At 41.1% G+C, this 25,649-nt stretch overlaps 1 long non-coding RNA gene across 2 annotated transcripts in view; it reads left to right on the forward strand.

Annotated features, from left to right (window-relative positions):
• Nucleotides 1–5,381, forward strand: part of LOC104691418 — a 62,127-nt gene extending 56,746 nt beyond the window's left edge. For both annotated transcript variants that reach the window (XR_752156.4, XR_002046213.3), the window contains exon 4: nt 1,279–5,381. This is a non-coding gene — a long non-coding RNA (uncharacterized LOC104691418). The remainder of the gene's footprint in view (nt 1–1,278) is intronic.
• Nucleotides 5,382–25,649: the final 20,268 nt, after the last annotated feature.

The raw sequence follows: 25,649 nt of genomic DNA on the forward strand, positions 1-25,649 counted from the left end.
CATTTAATTGTCAGCTTGTGATTGCCATGAAGAGAATAAAAAGTCATTTAAGTCAGAACTGATTGGAAATTATAGTCATGGGACAAGAAACCAACAGGAACAGTAGGCCAAATCCAGTAAAGTTTTTAGGTCATTAGTTTTCAATGAAATAACTGGTGGCCTTGTTATGATACTGGGACTCTATCAGAGAGCTAAAACCCTACATTAAGAGACTTTGTTGCTTTGTTGGATACAAGACTTTCTATTTCCAAATATTGAAAGTATTTTTATTTTATGAAAATATGTCAGAGCAGGAAGCCCTGACTGTGGCATACATGAGGACAGACATTTTCACTCAGGGCTCTGGGGGATCACAGCTACATATCATGGGGTGGAGGCTGGTGCTGTACCTATTTTCTTGTTGGTCGATCAATGACCTTATAGAAAGTTTTAAAAAGCTTTGGCAACAAACTGAGGAGACAGAAGGCAAAAGGGTGCCCTGATCTGCCCAGGCCTATGGTAGTACAGGGAAGGAGGACTTTCACAGAAGACGCCTTTCAACAAGAAATAACACTGGTTAGCCCAATGTTTTATTTCTTATGTGAGTGTAGTAGCATTGTCACAGCAGACATGTCTATACCACCATCTCTGTTAAAAGACTTTATTATATGCCTAGGAAATTGAGGAGGTAAAAATCTCCTTTTTGAAGCTGCTAAAAGGCAAATTTCCAGCCTGAACAGAAGACAAGTGGCAACCTGGCTTGCAAACCAAGCGTCTAACAGCTTGGACAAAGTGCAAAGAAAGCATTTCAAAAGGAATAAAATGGTGTGGCACCACACAATGGCAGGAGGGCTTGGTGGTGTGCAAGCGTTTTCCAAACACTATGATAGTGTGAAGTACATCCTAACACTGATAGAAATATTATCCAAGGCAGACTGAGCCATTGGTCTAGAAGGCAAAAGGGGTTCTGAAATAACCAGAGCCTTCAAAGTAGTTTTTAGGAGAGGGTGCATGCCTCAAAAATTACAGACTTTAAAGTACTTTAAACCAACCTTTAAAAAAGCTGGAAAAACAGTATAATGTTCATGATTGTATTATCTGCGATGTTAATTCTCATATCCATCTGTCCAATGCTCCTGTATTACTATTCCTGCACAGGCAGGATCCATCATCCCTTGTACTATATGCAAAACATCTAACTAGCTAAACAATATCTAACACTGCACTGTGTGACTGTTTCTGCTTCTGCAGGAACAGTTTATACTGGCATCTTATCTATCAGTTTGGTCTGTTTTGCAGCAGAAACCACCTGAAGGATTTTCTGAATGGTCAGATCCTCCTCCTATAGCGCTAATCAACACAGCGATGCACAGATTTTGCCTTTGGAGAGATGTTCAAATCAGGAGATCCTATGGAAAATCTTCAGGACTGTTTGAAATTCCCATCTGTGGAGCTCTTGTGTCGAGCAGTCAAGTGCTTGCTTGTGCTGCTGTCCAGAAGTTCAGACAATGACCTATTTGACTGCCAGTCGACACCGCATTAGTCGGCTGTCTCTCCATTCCAGAGAGACTGGGGAGCTCCCGACCCAGCCTGGCCTGACTCTTTCAGGAGCCAGGGAGCTGAGGGATGATGCTGCCTGACTGGTGGTGCTGGGACTGACCAGCTCTGCCATACACTGGAAGTTGTAATGAGAGGCAGGAAGGTCAGCAGCATGGCCACACACCCCTGCGGCCAAAGAGGCCAGCGTGCTGCCCCATTCCTCCCAGGGCAGAGCGGCTCTAGCCAGCAGGATCTGGGGAGAACCAGGTTTCCTCTCACCCATGTCCAGGCCAGCACAGTCATCACACTCACATGTGGCTGCAGTGTTGCTCCAAGTGAAGCAATGTTGGTGCATGCCTTTGGGAGCACAGGAAAAACAGAGGACCAAGTGTCATGGACTGGGAAAGCAAATAGGTTGATGGCCACATCAGCCAGGGCAGGCAGTGATGCAAGGGAAGCTGTCAAGGACAGAGTGACCCAAGTGCAGAGATGCAGAGTGCCTGGCAGAGGTCCCTGAGCTGACCCCAATTGTGTGCCAAGGGACCTTGCTCCCAGAGCCACCAGTGCGGTGAAAGGCCTGGGCATAGTCCCAGGGGTGTCCTCCAGTGCATGGAGGACCACGTGGGCAGTGCTGACAGAAGCATTTTTTCCCTCTCCCTCTTTGCAAGGTCTTCAGAAATCTGGCCAAACCAGGACCAAAAGTACCTCAGGGCTCTTAATGTCTTTTGGGTACATTTTTATGGTTTATTGGCAATATTTTTGTTACTCCTGGAGATCAACCTTAGGGAGATTCTTCTGTTTGACTGTCCTGTGTAATTCCTTGCAGGCCAAACTGCATTTTAAAAAATGGATGTCATTTCAAGGATTGCTGTTTAAAAGACATTTTTTTTCCTATCTATTTTTTTTTTTCTGTAAAGATTCCTGTTTTGCAAAGCCCTTTTCTATTTGACATTTTCACAAAAATAAAATTTTCATGAGAAATGTTCATTTCAATGAGCCTGGTCAGATGACACAAGCTTTCCATCAAATGCAGTAATTTTAAGACAAGATGGAGAAATGTGGAGAAAAACAACACATGAAGATTCAAAACAATAAATTAGAAACACGAAATATTTTGTTCTCAAAACCAGCCAATTATTTTAAAAGAAATCTATACTTGGTTTGTTCCTTTTATTTTAATGAACATGTGACAATTGTGGTTTTATCCTCTTTTCAGGTCCTCTAATAACCAAGATTGGCAGTGTACTGGAAAGGGTATGCCCCTGCTTCTTGCACTTCCTCCTGTTTGGCTTTTCAAGCCCTGAAGCACAGTAATTTAGATACCTGCCTTCCATGGTCACTGCTGCAATGCCTCTAATCCCAACCATAGTTTAAAGTGCTTTAGTATCTTTCTTGGTGCTATTACAAATTCCTGGAGACACACACATACTAGAAGCTTGTGGGTAAAGGAAGACGTGCCTGATTCTCCTGCAATTTGACTCTTTCAAACAAGAGAACATTTTAAATGAGAAACCTCAAGAAAATTATGATGTGGCACTTCAGGACACGCAAAAGATACCAAACAATGCTTATTTTAGGAACCTGCGTAGCCCAGGCACTGAGATCCAGGAAATATTATGCTGCTGCATTTGGATGTTGTGGTTTCGTCCTCTTTGCTGTCTCTACTTTAACATTTTGATTTCTTACTGCTGTTACCAAAATGACATCAGGACTTCTTCATCCAAACCAGCATTTCTAACTATGTAAGCTATACTGAAAGGATACTGTGCCAAGTGCTGGCAGTATCCCAAGGTTTTCTGCTATGTCAGGACATCAGCCCTCTTCTTGAAAAGACCTAAAATTAAATGCATTTCCTCATTATTAACTTAGTTCTATGAGAGCTGGCAGCACAGACCAGCGTGATCTTTCTGTATTAGACATTTCAACATTTTTGTGATCTTTTCTTTGGGTGCTGCAAGGTGCATTTTGCTTTGCTCTGATTCTTGTGCTTAAAACCTGTTTCTGTAACTGAGTGTATTTGAAACATTTTTCCTTCTTTCAGTTTCTTTGGTCTGGCAGTGAACAAGCAGATGTTTTGTGTCACTGGATAAACTTAAATAGTATTTTATTGTCAGAATTTAAATACAAATGCCCGAAACACAAAAGGAAAAAAGTATTTTACTTTTTTGAGCAGAATATGAATCCTTCTGCATTAATGGGATTTAACACAAATATGATTGGTTTCAGGTGGTCAAATGATAATACAGAATGGAAATCCTGTATAATGGCACAAGTTACTTGGAACTATTTCTTTGCTGGGCCTTTACATATTTTTTAGGTGGTTGTTCCGATGGAAAACATGGTCTTTCTACTCATGTAAGCATCTTCCCAGCAGATACGTTCTTGCTTCAATGGCAATAACGACTTCTTTCTATTCCAGTCTCCGGAACTCTTAAGTGTATTATTTTCCCACAAGATCAGTGAGTTAAATTGCCTGCCATGACACATCTGAAAATTGTTCCATTCCCAAAGAACACAAGTGAAGCACTTCTCACAGAAGTAGCAAACCTTTAAGGGTACTTGAAGTTGCATCTTTTGGACCACTACTTATGGAAAAATTGCTCCAGGGATTTCTGCTGTTTAATTTTGAGTATTTTTTAGTTAGTTTTCATTTATTTTTGTCTTGCATCTTTGGATAAATTGCTGACATTTCTCCAGGACTGACCAGTACTATGTTGAACACCATATGCAACCAGCCTTTTTTTAAAAACTTAAAATATGACCATCAGGAGCTCAGACAATGAAAAACTGTATTTCTCTCAGCTTTTCTAATTAATTACATAATGGACAGATTGAATGAGTAAACTGTCTGAAGTGGCTGTTATGTGTTTTCCTGGGGCTTCTTTTAGTAATGGCTGAGAAAAACTTATGTAACTACCAAAAAAAAAAAAAAAAAACAAGGGGAGTGGAAAAAACCTTAAAGCACTTGAATTGCAATTTATTAACTGCTTCACCAGAAGCAATAGTGACTCATACTTTCATTTCTTTTACAGGAGATAAATCTGAGGTGGTTTGGCTGAGGCACAACTCTTCCCTGGGGGAAAAAAGGCCAAAAGCCAATTCACAGAAAGACAGGTTGAATACTAAAACTCAAGATGACAATCTGACAGCCACTTGGCATCTGCTCTCAGATGCCAGCCAGCTGGCTTCTCACAACAGTATATGCACCAGCAGCATTGTTAGGAAGAGCTTGCTGAGAAAGCCAAGGCAGTCCCTGCTTCGATGCAACACCTCCTGTGAGGCTCCTCTTGCGCAGCGCCCAGTGGGTTGGTGCGTCACAGCTGCGCTGCTCCGGCACTGCTGTCTTTCCCCACAATATGTGCATCCCCCAGCATCCATAAACAATTAGCAAATTACTGATGGGGGCTAATCAGTAATAACCACCTGATTTTCTGAGCTCCATCCTGCTAATATACAAGAGTATTTAGCTTTATGCAAGGCAGGGCCAACCATTTGACTCCAAGGACAATGTGACTGTTGGGTGAAGGCTTCAGAATGTTGGCTCTGTGGACTTGGAATTGCTTTTGTTTATGCAGTGCCTTGCAGGAGATGAACCCATCTATCATTTTGATTCCTAGTGGCAGTATGGCTTTGATTAGATATTGTGTTGGGAGACAGCAAAAGATTCCATCCTTGTTCTGCTCTAGAACAGGTTGAAAAACCTGTCGGTTGAAAAAACAGTTGTCGTACAAAGCTGTCATGCTCTGCTCTTTCAGGGCGACACCTCACAGCCCTGTTCTCAGGCCCCAGTTGATGCCATGATGATTTTTTGCCTTTTCTTTTATACCCCTTTTATACCCTTTTACAACTTCTGTATTCTTAGTGCTTTTTGCCTACATTCTTGGACTTGTTTGTTAAGCTAGGAGACTAAACATTTTAGAAGCTTTGTAGGTAGGGGTTAGTGTGCCCCAAGGTCCTCTCTAGAACATACTTTGTAAACTAAGATAGAACCATCCAGGGGAAGGTTCCTCGGGGAGGGGGGCTCACTCGAGCCTCTCATTGGAGAATCTTTGATAGATATGCTAATTAGTAAAACCTATAATGTTATACCAGATCTTTTGTGAGGTGTGCACTGCAGTGTGCATTGGGGTGCATTCCACCTGGATATAGTGCACCTAAGGATCCTTAAAATAAATACCAAGGGGAAATCCCTTTTTCCCTTCTCACCATGTTTGACTCTTGATTTTAAGACCAGGAAAAGGCATCACAGTGACTACAGTGCTGAAAACGTGCTGGTGCTGGTGATGTGTACTTCACTCAATGCATAAGCCATTTTTCCCAGTAGGGATAAAAATATTAGCCGGGAGAAATGCTTGTGTCTGTAAACAAGGACCACACTGCATCAAGAATGGACCTGAGGAGTCTAAACAGCTGCTAAAGGTGCATCAACTTCAGGCCTTCTTCTCTGCCCTGTCTGCACCAGCTTTTTCAAGTGCTCCTGTTTTTGGCTCTGAGAATCCCGGTTCTATCTCTGGTTTACTGATAGCTGTCACAGACACCCAATCCATCATCTTAAGTATTTGTATGATCATGAATTCAATGCAGAACACTGAGAGCTTTCCACTTCTGGCAATTAACTTGAGATAAATAAAAGTGGTGAGAGGAGGCATTAAGTTACCCACCTGCAGAAGACTGGCTCTGTGCTGAGTGCTCTTGACAGATGAGTGCATCTGAGGAAGTGCTAATTGCAATGTATTCCTTAATGGTTTTTTGTTGATGCACAAAAGATTGAGAAAATGGGAAGAAAATGAAAATGCCTCAGTCTTTGAGTCACAGTGGAAAATACACAGGACTTGGACTCGCAGAGAAAGAATATGCTAAGGACAGGGGAACAAACAGAGGACTGATGCCATGAATAGAAATCTCCGTCTGTGCTCTGGCCACGGTCCAGTCTGTATGACATAGTTTACCTGATACGGTGCCCATTTGGATCATTTATATAACATCATAGGTGCTATGAGTAATGCAGGAAGATGCTCTGTTTGACCCGAGAGTCTCATGTTGAGAGTGAGACAGACACAATACAAAGATTCATTTTTGGTGCATACACAGGAAACAGCAGCCCTGGATCAGATGAGGAACAAAGCTCAGGTAAAGAAGCAAATGCTGATCTTGGCCATGAAAATGGCGTTAGAAAAGACAAAGAATTGCTAGGTGGAGACAAAGTGCTGTGAAGTAATGGAGTCAAGGGTGAGGGCTGAGAGTGGGACAGAAAGAAGAGTGAGATTAGACAGAGCTATGTGTCTCTAGGAAATGAAGTTACAAAGACTGTGAACTTGGAAGAAAACAGGAAACTGGGTTATAGGGGTAGTGGACTGTAATATACATATATAGTATGTAGCTGGTTAAGCAGAAAATCTGACTTGGTATACAATATCTTCAAAGGCGTGGGCAAAAAACAAACACAGGATAAAGGCGAAAGTGTCTGGAATAGATTCAATGAGTGCAGTGAATGCCTGACATGACAGGAGCCATGTGAGCTGGTTGGCATTGCTAACCCACTTCGGGTGGGTTGGCTTGGGATGAGCAGAGTTCATGGGGTAGGAGGGAAATGCAATGTGCTAGCATGCCCATGGCCATAACTAATGGGAGTAGTGAGAAATTCACACCCCCACACTCATCCTGAACCCTGTCCCCAAAAAGACCACTGAGTGCATGTCTTGTCCATTTGTCTCTAAAGACCTCTCAAAAGTGAGTGCAACAACACCAGATTGGAAATATACTGAATTTAACTGCAACAGAGCTGCATTTTACCCACTAAACCAAATGATTCCCTGAAGGACAGTATCACAGTTGTGCAATTTCCCACCCTTAAAAGGGAAAATGCATGCCATATAATACACAGGGCACAGCAGGGAGGGTAGATGTGATGTGCTGGAGACAATTGCTGTAAACCTGCATTATCTCTTCTCCATGTTATATTGCAGTGATTGTTTTTTCTCCACAGTGAAACCATAAAAAAGTCGAAGAACAACTAAAGGCTTCTTGCCAAAGGTAGAGCAGATCCTTTGGCTCTTCAAATGCTGCCCCTTTGGAGAGGGAAGAAATGCAGCTGGGATTGCATGTGGCAATTCAGGAATATCTGGGGAAACAGCACAAATGTTCACAACAACTACTGACCTGCTGCACAGAATCTGCCCCATGCAGATCGGGAATGATGCTTACAACACAGACCTGGCATCGGCCAAAGAGCACAATGTGTTCAAAAGTCTCATTTACAGCATTATTTGGGTCAGTAGAAACCAGGAAGGAAATGGTTACGTGAATGTTTCTTCACTGTATTGTTTACAGGATACACAGGGAAATTTTTGGCTTCATATTTGGGTAGTTCAAAAGGCAGAGCCAGCATAGTTGAGAAGAAGAATTGGCAGCACTGAATTTGGCCATAGCAAAGGCAGATTTCAGTGCTGACTGCCAGAGATTACGTCTTTGTTCATCCTTTCAGTGGCAGCTCTGACAGGCTCCCACATCAAATCACTCCAGTTCAGGCCAGCAGAGCTATTCTGGCAGGTTTTATCCGCTTACATAAGTAGGGAAAAGATGAGATGTGACCTTGACTGGCATAACCAAGCTGGGAGCAGCCGCCAGTTCAGAAGCACTTTTCTTGCAGAACCATGCAGTTACCTGGATGACCTGGTTTGTTTTGTGAGGCTTCTAATGCCTCTATTTTGCATTGCAGCTGTGCTGTGGGCTGCCTGCACAGACCTGCCCATGGCTCTCATGTCTGGATACAGGGGCCATTTTAGCCTGACTGGAGTTTCCTGGAGTGGGACAGCACAAAATATTGTTTCTCTAATGCATATATTTATATGGTGGCAACAGAAAATGTTACAGAGTGTCGGTCTGATTAAATTTGCTCTTATGAGGAGCAGAGATATCCCAGTAAGCCATATCACTGCTGTTATACAATGTACTTCGATGGAAAGTTCAAAACATCTTTTGGACTATGATTGATGAAAGAAGAGCCAGTATCATTCAAACAATATTGGATTTAGATTTTCAAAAATCAGGATAAACTATTCCTCCAGTGGTCTAATCCTATTTGCTTCATTAAAGGCCTGCTGCATTGCAGGGAACTGCAATTCAGGGGAGAAAATTTTTCAAAAAGAAGAAAATGGCTTTAGCCTTTTGTGTGTGAGAAAGAAGGCAAAGAAAATATTATGGAAGCCGAACTATGACACATTTGTTTTGAGCCATTTAAACAGCTTTAGGCATGGGATGTATTCCTCAGTATTTTCAAAATTATTTTTTATGTGCTACAATAGAACTGGTAAGCAACTGATATAATTTGATGGTTTTAATTCTGTACAAGGGTGGTTTACTAATTATTTATTCCATGTTTTTAACACAAATTCATGGATCAGTAAAATAACAAATTGAGCACAGGTCTGAAGTGTTCTAGGTTATTCTACTGACTTCTGCTCCATCCTTTCTTTCCCATCTAATCAGACTTGGAGAATTGGACAATAGAGAGAAGGTGGAAGGCCAGCTGGAAAGAACTGCTAATGGCCTCTTGTCGTGGGAATGGTCATTTGTTAAGCTCTCTCCTGGGGTGGGCACTGATTAGTCACAATCCTTGTGAGCTGAGCCTGGCCTGTTCTTGAGATGCATCTAAATCAAGATATGTGAATCTAAATCAGAACGTGAGGATCTCCAGAATAGAGAGCTGCCAATTTGTCTTCATCAGTCCAGTTAAACTAACTCTAGGTTATGGTTGTCATCCACAGCTATGCATCCTGAGCTGATCATGAGGCAAATACAGCAATCAAAATCCTATTTAATCTAATATACCTGAAGTTAGATCAAGTTCCTTTGATACCTATCAGCAGAAGACCAGAGAACTTTCCAGAGTTGCGCCTTGACTGTAGGTCCTTCATAATTATTATTATTATTAACTCTTTGTTCATAATTATTTGTCAGTCACGGCCAGCATTTAAGCCAAACAAGGTCCTTTATAATCATGAAATATTTCAACTTATTTACCACCTCTCTGTGTTTCAACCATAGCCTGCCATCATTAGGCTCTGAGATCCAAGCAGTTGCAATGACTGCAGATGTACTGAAAGTTGCCAGGGAAAGTAGGAGAATGAATTAAGCCTCAACACAGACTTATTTTTTAAAATTAAATTAAAGAGTGAAAAATGACCTCATATCTCTTTTCTTGGCTCATTCTTTTCCTCTAAGATGAATAAATAAAACAAAGATCGTGTAAGAACTATTGAATTTTCCAGTTTAACTTTTATTTTTTGTTATTCAGGGAGGCAGATGCATATAGTCTGACAGGAGGCATTAAGCTCAGTGAACATTTTTCAGTTCAAAAGCTTCCCCTCCCCTTTAAGCAAAGTATTTCAAAAAGAGGAGAGGGAGCAATTGCCTGCTGCAGCAAACTTAGCAAACATTTTTGGTACTCATGGCACTATCTTTCCTTCACATCAAAGGAAAATATCACTCTCCATTAAATATATCAATTAACTTATCACAGGATCTAATTGATATTTCGATTCCAGCAAATAACACACTTACTTTTTTGTTCTCCAGCTGCACAATATCTGACAGCTCACTGAGCAGTCAATGTTGTGGAGAAATCATGATCAGTTTTATAAAGTCTGTCAATCATTCAAATATTCAAGTTCTCTTTAGACAGAAAAAGACTATCTCTGAATTATATTAGACATTGTGAGTTTTAGTCTCGGGCAAAGCCAGAAATACATGAGAAAAATAAACACTCAAAGAAACAATTTATAACTAATTTCTATGTATTTTGAGCCCTGAAGAAGGTAATTCAGTTGATTGATTCATTTTTAGAAATAGTTATCTCTCTTTTAGCAGGAGCTTCAGGATTTTGATGTGAGCAGAAGCAAGAGCTTGTTCCTGTGTATGTGCTTAAAGTTGGAGTTTAGCCTGGAGTATTCAAGGCTGAAGGACGCAGTTTGTCTTTTAAAGGGTGGGAGAGGAAGAAAATGGAACAGACTAGATCTTATTCCAGAACTTTGAGCTTACACATCAGTTGCCCTATGACAAAAAGGGTGACAACTACTGGGGAAAATGGTCTGATGCTTCAATCCCTCTAACTCTGTGTTGTTTCTGTGCAAGCCTGGTGCTGGTGTCTGCACAAGTAAAGCAAGAAATCTCACCTAGATGAAAGGTAACCGTATGACAAAGTATTTGATTGAGACTCAAGAGACCCGGATTCATTTCCACAGCCTGCACCTGTGTGGACTTGTACACATCCGTCCCAAACTCACATTCTTAACTTTGCAATGGGGAAATAACACAATTGGATGATATGTGATAGAGTCAATGTTTATGTTGTGACAGGTCTTTAAAAATACAGAACAGCAAAAACAGTACCACCTCCAGAATCTAAAATTAACCAAACCACGTCATAGAAAGGCTACATAAATAACAGGGGTTTTTTTCTAGGTTTGCATATTTTCTATTAAAGGAAGAAAGACTGAATTTTTTCAATTCATTTACATCTGAGTTATCCCAGGTTGAACTGCACTGAGAAATGTCTCTTTGCCACAGGTCAAATTAATGTTCCCCTGGGAACATGGCTGAGTCCCTAACAGAAGGCACAGTGCTGATTCTACAGTGAAAGTCACTGCTCTTGAAATGGGGTGGATGGTGAATATGAGGCAGGGAAATACACTTGCATTTGAACTTCAGACAACAGCTCACATTTTGCAAGAGAAGTTTTCAGAAACATGTTGTTGTATTTATTCTGTTCTCTGTGGAAAATGTTGTAACAAAAAAATGTAACTTATCTCCCTAGGTGATTTCAGGTCTTAATTCTGATCTTTTTCCTTGACTTTTCTTAAAGTCTGGAAGGATTAATTTAAAGGGTTTAGTTTTAGTCTAAAATCTTTCAAATCAACTTGTAGATCTGTGAAGTCACAATCACTCTTTAAAAAAAATTTCTTTACACTTTGTCAAAGTATGTCTTTTCCCATGTTCTTCTTTTTAGTATATACACCATTAATGTGGTCAAATCATCACGCTGGCTTTAAAGATTCCCTCACTGTCTCCAAGGTCCTAGTAAACTTTAAGAATCACAGGTCCCAGCTGAAAAGAGTATCCTCCATTTGTTCTTGTGTTTCTCTTTGTCCTATTTCTATCCTTTTCTTTCTCCTCAGAAAGCTCCAGGCTTTATTCAATTCTCATTTGCAGAACTGCTAGAATTTTTGAAATATAATAATAAAAATAGTGGCTTGCTAGTGCAGAGAAGCTCCTTATGGTTGACATCAAGTGACAGTGGAAAGCCTTTACCCAGCTTTGCATTCCACCTTCCAAACAGCTTCTCCTTTGCAGAGCCACATTATTGTGCTCTAGCGCTTTCCACCAAAACTGGGTATTACTCATGCCCCTCTTCCCCTCTTCACATTTCCCTTGGGCAGTGGCCTTCTGCTACTGCCTGTGTCCTTCAGGCTGAAGGCTGGTGTCCCCCAGACCCAGTGCCTGGGGACCTTCCCCTGCCCCAGCACTCTTCAGCTGCACATCAGTGGGTGGTAGTTGCCCAGGGTTTTGGCAGAAGCTCAGGTTTTTGGAGACCCAAAGCCTATGATGAAGATGCCATCTATAGTTAAAATGTTGGGTAGCAGCAGGGGCTGGTGAGCAGGCTGGGCTTCATTCAGCCTGTGAAACGTGGCTGATGAGAGTTCATGGACATAGGCTGGGATCCCTGATTGCAGTGGTGTCTGGGGGAGCAACAAAGACTTTGATGGCCTTGGGGATGGGGACCTGGGAGCAGCCACGGGGTGGCAATGCTACATCTTCAAAGGCCCTGATGCCAGGGCTGGGGGAAGCCCTAAGCAGTCCTTCAGAGCTGCTTTTGTCATCTGGATGTTCAGCTTGAGACCTGCTTAACGAGGCTAAGCCAGGAATTGTTTTGACTGAGTGTCTGAGCTGGAATTCTTTGAATAAAATTGTTGTTTTTCTCTGCAGCCTCTTAGAAGGTTGATTATTCCACTAGAGACATTTTGAGACCAATCCCGTGAACATATTTTGAGCTTATTAAAAGCCTGTCTTAAAACTGGCGCATACAAGCAGCAATCAATGAAAACTTGGCACTGCTACACTGAACCACATTGTGCTGGCCATAATATTGATGTTTGCTGAATATTTACGGCATTAAAGCAACCGTTCATTTAAAAGAAACAAGTTGGAAAGAGCTTACACTGAAAGCAGTAAGTAAATTATATCAAATACCATATGAGTTTTGATGCAGCATAAGTAAATCATTAAAGCCAGCTAGGGCTGTTTTCTTAAAAGATCTGTCTGAGAAGTTCTGAATAGAAGTTGGTGGATTAACATAGATTTTGGTCACATAACTTCTTTTTTTATTTCTTCCCAAAGAGGTGGTTTCCAGAAGGTAAAGTGTTTCAGAATTGTGTTGAGCAAATGTGCACAAGAGGTTAACTTGGTTTTGTTATATGAATGCTACATTTCACCTCGTGGGTGGATTCATGTCTGTGTCTAGAATGTCATTTGACTGCTGTGTGTCATAAAACAGGACACAAGTTGTTTTGGCAGGAAGAATAAATTTGTGCTCAAGAAAATATGGGTTACCCTGATTGGCAAAGGCTCAATGTGTTCTCAGGAATGGAGTGCAGAGAAAACCTTTTCCCCAGCTCTGATAACAGTGATAAATTGTAGGATAGCTGAAAAATGCAATTTTTTTTATTTTTGTCAAACAATAAACCCAAAGCATTCCTGCAACATTTTTATTACTTTACATATATCATTTCTAGCTATTATTTTAGTCTTGAAAGGAAACTCACCTGAAATTGAAAACACTGAAAATGTTACAATCAGCACTTATAACTTCTGCTTTCAAAACCTTTTTTGTATGCACATGTCGAAGTGCACTATAATCAGCAAGTAACTGAGCTCCATGTATGTACCTAGCATAAAGTATCAGCTTTCCCAGATGGAGAAATGAAAGGCATAGAGTAAATTAACAACTTCCTAATGATCATACAGTCAGTCAGTGGCAGAGTCTGGCTTTCAGAATGTTCAAGTCCTTGTTTCAACCATTGCGCAGAAATTCACTCAAAAGTTAACTCTTTTTTTCAGGAGTCATACTGGAAAACACTGTTTCTTCTAAGTTTATCTGATGCCTACCTACTATGCATGATGCACAAAAAGTATAGTCAGAGGGAAATTTATAAAGAACTTCAAGGCATAGACAGCAGGACTTGAAAGCTCCCACTCTGGCAAGTGCCTTATTGTGTAGGTTTGTGCTGTGAACTCACTAAAGCCAAAACATCCTCCAGTCTCCAAAAATATCAGATTGAGTCAATAATTTTTCTCAGTCTCAGAGGTTCCATGTAATTTGCACCAAACTCTTGCTGGAATACTTAGGCATTTATGTGGTCTGTAGTATGTAACGTTTTCATATTGTTTCTTCTGGACTCCATTTTAGGTGACCTGGAGAGATGGTTAGAACATCCCTGCCTGTGGAGCAGTGAGGTTCAGTTCACTCACTCCTGGGTGAAATATTTCCCTGTTTATGCCTTGGCAGATGGGAAGGACCTGCCTGTGGAATACCAGAGTGAGCATGGGGAGCTGAGGGAGAAGAAGCTGTGTTCATTTCACTCACTAATCAAGAATAATCACAGAAGTTCAAAATTACTACATTAGTCAGCGCCATGACAGCATAACAAACATGCATTGTGAGGTAGTTAAATAAAATATTTAAGGGAATGCATCTGGCAGTGGCATTTGGTCTCACAAGGACGGGTACGCTGGAAATGCATAGATAAATGGATTCCTCCAGCCTTTGTTCTAGGATTCAGAGTAATAACAGCAACAGCTGACAGTGGGGTTTTTTTCACAGCAGGAGGTATCTATTTGGTTCTTACAGCTCGTGACAATTCTTAGGTGATTTTTGTTGTTATATTTTTTCTAATCCTATTTGAGTACCTGTTTTTTATGAGATTAATGGCTCACAGTCTGTGAGACACTTATTTAAGATGCAGGAAGAAGGATGTGTCTGCTAGACACATCTGTGCTCTGCAGTCTAAAATTGCCTCCTGTTGTGAGAGAGATAGACAGAAAGAAGTGACTAGAGTACACTTGAGCTGCTAACAAAATGCTTTGTAACCCTGCCCCTGGAATTTACTAGTTGCCATTTTAAAAAGTAACTTTTACTGAGTTGTTGTTAGGCTGAATTGTGGTATTTTCTTTTTTAAGTGGGGCTGTCAAGAGCTGAATGATTTAAGAACTCTTGTTTTCTCTTACAGGATGCTACCTGCAATAAAACAATTCTGCTATCCATTGAGGTCTGTTACAAGTGCATTAGAAACCTTCCTAATAGCAAACTTTTTTCCAGGGAAGCTAATTCATATTTGAATTTATTTCCCCTGGAAGTGAGACACTGACAGCACTGACTATACACAAGCATTGTATCAGGCAGGTATTGTGATGGGCTTGTTCTCTTTCAGTCACACAACGTGTGTCTCTGTGGAAGGCATAGACGCACAGAGGTGATTTTTAGCTATTGCTGCACTGTGATTTGTTGAATGGCTGTGATCTGCATTTTGAAGAACTGGTTCTGACGGCTTGCAGGGTCTCCTGGAACCCCATCCTCCCAAAGCAAACTCAGTGTTATGAAAGAACTCTGTTGCAGATGAAGTACAGCGAGGTTCAGCTGCACAATGCCTAATTCCTGCTGAAATCTGTAATGGATGAGGAACTAAATGTTCCTACAGAGCTGGACCCAGATGGCAGAGAATGAATCATAGGATCATAGGATCATCAAGGTTGGAAGAGACCTTTAAGATCATGTAGTCCAACCGTCCACCCAGCACTACCACTGTAACCCCTAAATCACTAAACCACCTCACCCAGCTCCACATCCAGACGCCTCTTGAACACTCTGGGGATGGTGACTCCACCACTTCCCTGTGCAACATATTCCAGAGCCTATTATACATCCTAACAGAGAATTTTTAAATTTTAATGTCTATTCTGAATCTCCCCTGTCTCAGTTTAAGGCCATTTCCCCTGGTTCTGTCACTGCAGGAACAGTACATGGACTGGCCCCCACCTCACCACACCCTCCTTTCAAGTGAGGTTGAGTAATGAAGTTCCTCCTGAGCGATTAATTTCCCCCTGAGCCTCCTTTTCTCGAGACTAAACAAACCCAGCTACCCAGCCATTCCTCATAAGGCATGTCTCTAGTCCTTTCACAAACCTTGTTGCCCTTCCCTGGACTCCCTTCAGCAGGTCAATGCCTTTTTTAAAGTGAGGGGTCCAGAACTGAACCAGTATTCAAGGTGTGGCCTCACCAGTGCTAAGTACAGGGGAATGATCACTGCCCTGGTCCTGCTGGACACACTATTCCTGATATAGATCAGGATGCCATTGGCCTTCTTGGCCACCTGGGCACATGTTTGATCATACTGAGCCAGCACTCCCAACTCTCTTCTGCTGAACAGGTCTCGAGCCACTCATACACCAGCCTGTGTCTTTGCATGGGGTTGCGTGACCCAAAGTGCTGCAGGACCCAGCACTTCGCCTTGTTGAACCTCCTGCAGCTGTCCTCAGCCCATTGATCAAATCTGTCCAGGTCTCCCTGTAGTGCCTTTCTGCCTCAAGCAGATCAACACTTGCACCCAACTTTGTGTTGTCTGCAAATTAATTGAGGGTGCACTCAATCCCCAAATCCAGATCATCAATAAAGATGTTAAACAGGATCAACCCCAAAACTGAACCCTGGGAAACACCACTGGTGACCAGCTGCCAGCTGGATGTAGCTCCATTCACCACTGCTCTCTGGGCCATCCACCCAACCAGATTTTTACCCATCGAAAAGAAGAGGAAACAAGCAGGGGATGGGGGAGCTCCTCTACCTGTACTTGTTCATTAGCTCCAAATCCATGTTTTTCAGACTGCAAGCCACAAAAAATAACCCAAAACCTTCATCATATCTATTTCACTATATTCTGTACCTGCAAAGGGTTGTGAAACAGAAGGGTCGGGGGATTTTGGCTTTTTTCCAGACTGAAGTCTGAAGTTGCTGCTGTGACTGTAGTGCAAGGTAGGGTTCCCTCGGCTGTCTCCAAGAGCAGCAGCCATCCAGCCTCAGTGGCACCATGGCTGCAGTGGAAATCTACACAAAATTAGATGTTGCCCTCTTGATGAGTGCTCATTTTCATCATCTACCAGAACCACTGGCAGTAGATCATCAGGATATCAGTCCCATCTGCAGTGATGCACAGGATTTGCAGAGAACTTTTCCAGCTGCCATACTGACTTATGGACTTACTCTGATGAATTGGCCCATCTGTTCCTTTCCAGAGAGCAGGCACAGATTATTAAGACTGCACCATACTCACAGTTTTCAGAAGAAAAGGAGCCAACTCTCAAACTTGTGCTAATAGGCCACTACTTAGAAGATCTGAATAATTTAAAATCAAAGAATGTCCTGAACACCCTGGGATATATATTTTCTCTTCTTACAATCATAGCTTCACAACCCTCTGTAAAAAGCAACTTGGTTTACTCCCTGAGATCAGTATAAACATGACACATCTAACGCTTCTTGCTATTCTCAACATGCATCCCAAAATGCATTGGTGCTTCCCTCTGAAAACATTTTCTGGGTGTCACAGTGGGACTGCCAAAGTATTTCCAGAGCATACTGATCAAAGTTCAATAATCCAGCATAGTGGGCCTGGATATATGACAACATTTGAAAGAGAATAGCAAAATAGGTGCAGATGCATTTATTTTTAATGGTGTTTAATTTGATCTGGTCACAGGCATATGCAGTCAATACACATAACCAAAACAGGATCCAAGTTACTGAATACTCCAGATTACCGAAGAAGAGAAAAGGAAAGTTGTTAACAAGGAGGAAGAAGGTAAAGATATTGTTGAGGAGAAAATCAGAGCTTTACATTGAACTCCACTAGCAGATGACCTGCCCCATAAAGTGCTAGAAACCCATGTAAGAGAGCTGATGGTTGCAGTGGTTAATTGAATACCAGCCCAACAGCAGAGGAGGTAGTTCTCTTGGTCAGGCAGAATATCCCAGCCTGGCATGAACAACCTCTTGAGCAGAGCCTCAGCAGTTCATTTCTCACTGCAGTGTTTCCAGAATTCATATGTTGACCAGCTGTTGATATTGCGTAACTTCCCCGGCATGTGGGGATGTTGGTCAAGTCAGAAGAGTAAGAGCAATATAGTGATATCCAAACACCGAAAAAAAGCTTCTGGACTGGGTAACATGGATCCTACCCTCTCCACTCCCAACATTTTTTTAGTTGAATGTTCTAAGGAACACTTTTCCCCCAAAGAGAATATATTTTATTATGGTTGACTTATACCTGGCAAATGTTTCACCCCTTCCAAGCAGTGTTTTTTCCAATTGTTCTTTTGTTGATTGCAAAAGCACCAGCAAGGAGTTGTAGACATGGCAGTTTACCGAGGGCATGAATACAGTCTGATAAGCTCCAGCATTTTGATTATGTAAGATGAAGAAGGGTTTAAGAGGTAGCTGACTAATCAGCAAGGAACAAACCTTCCAAGTTTTCTGAGCACAAAAGCCCTATTGTAGCCTGAAGGAGACCAAATGCTTCCAGGGTAGGTTCCAAGTGGGGTGGAGGGGGAAGAGTGGGAAACTTTCCTTTTTGGTATACATACAATTTCCTCTTTTACATTCATAATACAATTGGGGTAATTGAACTGGATGGGTGCTCTGTTTTCCGCCATAATGATCCCATTCCTACACTGAGATAAACTACAGGCTTTAGGTCTCATAGTTAGTCCCCTTGGAAACCAGATTATTTCCTTTTAAAATAGAGCACACCAGTTATCCTCTAAATAGTTTCGATGATTGTTCTTACCCACACAGCAACAAAAGATGTATTATCCACTCCATCATGTACAGTTGAACTTCACCCTCAAAGGATACTGGCAGATGTGTGTGAAGGACTCACGCAATGGCCTCCTTCAGCCACATATTAGAGCAGCACAGAAACAGTGATGAGTGATGTGTTTGGTATACCAGTAGTGGTTACACACAACTAGATTTTCTGTTTATGTATCCACTCAGAGTTACTGGTGGAGAAACAAATAATTCCTCCTGATAGTGGTGGTTTATATATTAAAAAATGCTTTATTTGGTGTTAGCTCACATATTGTGAGGCATCTCAGAAGATATTAGAAGTATCTCAGGAGTTACTAATTATTTAGTTTGCAAAGGTATTCATTGCACTGGGCACTATACATATACATAGAAAATACAGCCCTACCCCAGAGACTGACAGTCTAATGTCTAAACATTTGTCTTTAGTGCTTTTCAGAACAATAACATGAATGCGAGGATCAAACACATAGAATTTTGTCTTTCTTGGGAAGCCATTCAGTCTTCCATATAAAATGCACAGTTTTTAAAGGTGTTCTGCCTTCCTTTGGAAAATTCTTTGGCAATCCAGCGACACAGCAGAGATGGAATTAGCTGTGTTTATGTTATAGAGCATAACTCTGTGTTTCCTTCTCCCATTATCTGCTTCTAGGTGTTTAGTCTGCATTGCAATGGCTAAGATAACACTGCATTACAAAGAAAAAAATCCAGTGGGTCTATGTTAAGCTGCTCCCTACTGCACCTTGGCCAATAAACAGTGAAGTCGGAGCTCCAATTTGGCAGTGCTGTCTCTTCCCTCTTTGTTTAAGCCACAGAATCACAGAATGGTTTGTGTTAGAAGGGACCTTAAAGATCATCTAGTTCCAACCCTGCTGCCATGGGCAGGGACACCTTCAAGCACTATGAGCTTCATAAAACACTTGTGGTGAGTTCAGTGATGCTGTTACTGAGCTAATCTTTTGCCATTGAAGTTGTGATGCAAATAATTGGTGCTGTGGGGTGGGAAAAAGGAGTTCTTCACTTGCTAAAAACAGAGTCCTGAAAGCTTCCTGCAGAGCCAGTGAAAAAATACATTGAGTGTTCACCTCCAGGAATAACCATATGTAACAAATTTCTCTCTCTTTGGGGTACTTATTTGTGGTAAGACGCAATTACCCAGTTCTGACTGTTGTCAGCAGTGCAGCCTGTGTCTTTGACCCCCCAATCCTTTACTATTCAACTTCTGTGGTGGACAAGCTGCATGGAGCTCAATCGGTTACTCTCACAAAAGGTCTTTATTTGCACAGAACAGACTGTTTCCCTGCTCTGTCATTTTCATATTCAGCTGATGATTAACTTGTCTGACTGCTTTTCTGACCCTGGTGACCCTCATCTCTTCCAGGTGAAGTGCCACAGCTGCCACGCGAAAGCAGCCTGCTAATCTCCATCAAAACAGCTCAGTGAGAGAAATGTGGTTAAAATGGCAAATGCAGAAGTGAGAGAGAATGTGTTTGTGTGTGAATATGACATTATACATCAGAGGCCTACAAAAGACTGAGGCGATAATTGCCTGTCTAAAAACCTGGCAAATATTTTAATGCAGCCTGTGCCCTCACGTGGCACTGTCTGCCTCGCTCGGTGACAAGTATTGCTCGTTGATTTGTTTCAGCCGTGTTCTTTTGGCTCATTTCTTCCAGTCATTTGAAACCTAGCTAACATGAGAATGAAGGGGCAGATCATTACAGTAAACATTAATTACCACCAAGGAGTACCTGGGTATTCTGTTAACCAAATTTGGTGTTCTCCTTTTAGCCTTGCACAGTTCCTAAAAGCAGTTAGAGTTGTTTTTAAAACACTGATGACTTTATTCTCCTTGAGATGTGTTGATTTTTCTTACTGTTCCCTCTACTGTTTTTCGAGGTACTGTAAATGTCCCCAGGGTAATTGTGAAATAACGAGAAGTGCTTGATATCGAGCTCTTTCCCTTTAGTTACCTTTGAAAATCCCTGCCTACATTCTGAAACTGTTTTCCTCTATACACATGTGGCAACCTGCATTTTTGCCCAATAGACAGATTCAGAGGAGCATCTCACCTCTTTGGAGCACATCAAATGGCCGTCAGTCCAAACATGTATCTTGAGACACAAAAAGCTGTCTGGGTTAAATTAAATTTTCATTTAAAAATGGGGAGGGAAAATGGTTTTAAGAAGGGTGGTGAAAGTACAGTGACTCCTAGGGAGAATACCTATTTTCTAATTAATTAAACAAACTATTCTGCCTTCTAAATCTTCACATTGGAAAGCACTGTTTGGGATAGGATTTTGTAGTATATAAATAATTTTACTCCAGAAAGGATCATTCAGGTGTTTGGTTATAGACTTTTCAGTGGTTGCTGCTCTGAAGATGCTGCTCTAAGACAAGAATCTTCACTTGTCCTGAATCCCATAGTTGTTTCTTCTTCTTTAGGAAGAACACGTACTATCAGCTTGTGTCACATGGACCTTATTACCCAAATTTGCTCCTCTATCAGTAGTCATAAGACTTTCCAAGGTCTTGAATTCTTTATCTTTTTCCCTGTCAGAGAGAATGGATGAACTGGATATTTCTTAGATAGTATAAGACATGAAAGGTATCCTTGGTAGTGCAGAGGGAGATTACACTTTGTCTGCTTAGGATGGAAATCTTTTAAGTGGATGCATGTCTTGCAGTCTAAAGTCACTCGTGACATTCCCTGAACACACTGCAGTGGGAAAAGAGCAAGGCAAGGACGTGTACAAGGATGTTTCTCATGCTTGTTGGTCAGAAGTCTGTTAGCAGGACCACATGATGGTGAAATTCCATTTGGGTGTTAAGATTGCACTATGATACAGGCAAGCAGATGCACATGGATAACTAAGGGGCTTTCTTAGTTAGATACACTGAAAATACTGATGGGCACAGAGCAAAGTTATAGTAACTTAAATGTTAACTGCAAAAAATTTAGATCTATCTAATTTGTATGCACAAATTACCAACAAAGTCAAATTGGTTTAGCAAGCCCCTCCTCTCATTAAAATTGATTTTTTTTCTAGATATCTTTTTTTGTTTCAAAATAATGTTTTGCTTAGACACATATATTGGGGAGTAGAAACCGCCTAGGAAAAAGCTATAAAAATATAAAATCAAAACCAAAAGGTCTTTAAGTACAAACCATTTTTCTGGAGAATGAAAAAGAAAGAAAAAAGACTTTTCAGATCAGCCTAAAATTCAGTTATAGTCAACCTTTCCTGTTCAACCACAGTACAATTTCCTGTAGTGAAAGCAGAACCAAGAAACCTGTGCTAGTGCTGTGTGAAAAGGTTTGAGGTAGATTAAAATAGTATCTCTTAAACACTGAAAGTGATCTAATCATGTCAGAATGGGAGGGTATTCTCGCTAATTTACACTGCTTTCTTTCATCTAGCTTCACTCAAGTTACTTAGGAGCTCCACTGTTGGTCAGGTGGAAATTGATTTGGATCAATTGATTTCAAGATCAAAAAATGTTTGCTCTTGCTTCTTTTCTTAGGTAGTGAAACAACTTCTTCCTTTCTCTTGCAAGAATTTGATCCAGCAGTTTCCTTTTTCCTACTGATTCTAATTAATTCTCCTTTTCATCTTAGCCTGTCAGTTCAGTAGTCTGAGCACAGAGAGAGATCTTCATGAAATGTCTAACACATTTTGTGCCTTAACTCTTAATATTTCTTGAAGAAGTACAAAAAGAAAACTTTTCATAGCCAGTATTTTGTTTTACCTCCAGGTGAGCTGTTTCATAGATCCCACATACCTAATAGGCACTTCATATCTTTCACTCCATTTGCTCTTCTGGTGGTCTGATATACATACAAATGGTGAAATGAAACAGGAGCATTTTTTATACTTCAAATAGAAAAATGTGGGAACAGAACAAGACAAGAGATTGATGAATGAGGTAATACAAGCTGTTCCTGAAATCTCAAATGCAGCTGAAGCCAGGGAAAACAGCACAACTTTGTACATGATGTGCATTACTTTCAGTGTTCTGAGGCATATTTCTAAGAATTACCTGAGCATCTCAAATATGTAGCATAAGAAAAGTTGCTTTCTAGAAGAGTAATTTATATGGAGAGACATTATTATTCATTTTGAATATATTTTTTTTGGTCTGCAATTTCCCTTTGACTTCTATGAGCTTCAACTTGGATATTTATTTTCAATTTAAATAATTTCTACCCTCAGACAAGTTGTGACTCATGCTGTCATGTTTTGCAGCTAAGAAAGTAGTTGACAAACTGTGTAAAAACCTCTCCAATATTATTTACCATCAGAGAAATCATGCATGAGGAGAAAAAAAAACCACACTGCAAGGTCCTGAGTGCCATCTCTGGTACAAGTAAAGCCTGCTACTGGGCAAACCACTCTGCCAGGCTAATCATCCCTCCTCTGTCTTCTCTGAAGTGCCTCTGAAATTATGGAACAGTCTATGGTAGAGTTTTCCTGACCCTGTGTAAAAGAAGTGGTGTTGAAGGGACTTCAAGAAGAAGGCTGGTCTCGTGTCCTCATAAGATAATGTCAGCTATATCCACATATATTTAGGTCACTAGCTTCGTCAAGTACTTCAATACCTCCAGCAAAGATAATCCCTAGAGCTGTCAAGGGAATTTACTTCTGTGCTTCAGTGTGTTGCTGCTAGAAAGTTTATTTTACTTGTGCCTGACCTGATTCTTCCTTCCATTTAAACACATTATTTCTTGTCCCATCTGACAAGTAAATAAAGAAAAGAAGCTGCTCCTTTTGCTGCAGTCTTTCCATGTACTTTGAAGTTACGATGTTCCCTTTTCATCTTCTCATGTCAAGGATGAAGAGCCCCAAGATAGCCTTTTATTTTTTTTGCCCTGAGTCCTAAACTGTATTCATTCACTAAAGCCTTCTTCCAGTTGCCACGTGTTTGTTGAAGTTCTCACATTTGTGGCTGCAAATTCATACAAACATGACAAAGACTTTAGACAGAAAAAGGCCTCACCTGAAAGTCACTGTCAGCTGAATGCAGACTTTTGAGAAGCTCCAGTCTAAGACTTTAGTTCTGTTTCTCTCTGTAAACCATCTATACTTCAAGAGTTTACTGGAATGTTGATTTCTTCCAGCAGGTAACCCATCTCAGCCAACAGTAGCTCAAATATTCAAAAAGAGAGCTCTTGCACTGTGGGGCACTCTAGCATCCTTCAGCTGTAACAATGTGAGCCCTATGCCCTCCTTCTACCATGGAATTTCAGGAAAATGTCAGAGATTTTGATTTTATAATCCCAAAAGGGCACTACTACATAAAATGTCTTTTGGAATACAGGGAATAAATTTCATTTCTGAAAGTTTAAGCTGTAAGTGGTTGACCCCTGGGAAATAAGCATACTGCTTTGCTTGCTGCTTTAATGAAGGTCCTCTGCTGGAGAACATGAAGTTCTTTATGGAGTTTGCTTTGTAATATTGACTTACTTACCTGGGCTGACAAGGAGCTCATATCTCTCCCTCAAAAGTGACATTAACTGCTTCACTGCTGCCCAGCGTGAGGTGGTGCCGATGCTGTAATTTAGAGCAATAAAACAGATTGGGGTTTGGCCAGGCTACTGTCTCTCCTTGCTGCTAGCCAGGAAACTCAAAGACCTGCTATGGTCCTGTCCCACCTTCTTGGGCTGCACTACTTGTCCTTAGTTACAGATTCTGGCTGTCAGATCAATTCCTATAAACGTGTGTTATCCCCTGATACACAGCTATTGCAAATGAAAAATATACAGACCAGATTGAGCACCTATTACACTTCTGCTCAATACTGTATAACAAGATTGATGACTCCTTCAGCTCCCAGTCTTGCTCCTATAGAAGTCAATACATTCATTGCCAATATGAACAGGAACAGCTCCTTATTTTGATGAAACACAATCCCCACAAATGTACCTCCCTGTATTCCTTGCTCCCCAGGAAGGCCTCAATGCCCTTGCTGGCTGTCACACTTCCCTAAGTAAGCATGAACTTAATGCCCCATGCACGGAGGAAAACACAGGAGTGCAGAACCACAGGCAGTAAGACATTGCCAAAGTGTTAGGCTGGGCAGCAGACTGGAACAGAGTGCTTTGCTGAGCCTGTTTGTGCATGCACTGAGCTCGCCTAACTTATCTGTTAATTGCTTTGACCTGTTTGTTTACTTCCTGCTCGGGAGTCTCAGAATTTGCTGCGCTCAAAATGACTTCTGGACGGCAGCACTGAGCAAACATTGACTTAACCTTTTCCGTCACTCTGTGTCAATATTTCCAGTCAATTCATATGCATGTGCTATTGCACTGGATAAACCACGATTGTGTTCAAAACTAATGCTCTTTTATTTATCTGGAGGTATGATATTGTGCAGGCACACAAAGCACCCACATGAATGTCTTTAATAAAAAGCGTAACCCTTATCAAACAAAGAAGACATACTCATGGAGCACCAGGCCAGAACAACTCCAATTTAGAAAGAATTTCTGGTCCTTGACAGTGCTCTGCTCCCTCCATCACCTCTCACAACCAGAGCACCAGGTACAGGCAGCATTTCCCAGCAGCAGCAAGCCAGAAAACAGGAAGATACTTTCAGTGAGTTGTGTTTGGGACACGACCTTCACCCTTGGGCTGTACAATTAGATGACAGTTCGAAGGGCACCCTACAATTGACCACCAAGCATTCTGGGAACAATAACACCATCAGTGAGCAGTGCCATCAGAACTGCTAAGATCAACAGAGTGTTCAGGCCCTTACAGCAGCATTTTGTGTGTGTTATGTGATCGGGGAGCAGAATGGAAAATGAAAGTCAGTTCGAAGTATTTAATTTTGTATTTGAGATGACAAAAACAGTTATTTTTGTTGCTAATACCCAGCATTGCTCTTTATTCTGTTAAATTCTGCATACCTAACTAATTACTTAAGAGATATTATATTTCTCAAAGGGCCATTTTATGAAGTACTTTTGGGACTCTTCCATCTAAAGGGGACTTTGTAAAAACAAACTTTGATCCGACTTGTTTGATCTAAAAGCCAACTGAGCTAGGTAAAAGATGAAGAGCTTTTTGTGCACTGGCTGCCTTTGTGAATAATTCTTTCCTTAAGTAGTCAAAGGTTCAACACAGTTCAAACTAATCATAGTATTTCTTTTTCATGGGTGATAACTAGAAATTTTCCTATTTGTAAGTTACATGGTTCTCTCCTATGCAACATTTGT

The sequence above is a fragment of the Corvus cornix genome, chromosome 2, assembly GCF_000738735.6.
Source record: "Corvus cornix cornix isolate S_Up_H32 chromosome 2, ASM73873v5, whole genome shotgun sequence".
Classification (NCBI taxonomy): domain Eukaryota; kingdom Metazoa; phylum Chordata; class Aves; order Passeriformes; family Corvidae; genus Corvus; species Corvus cornix.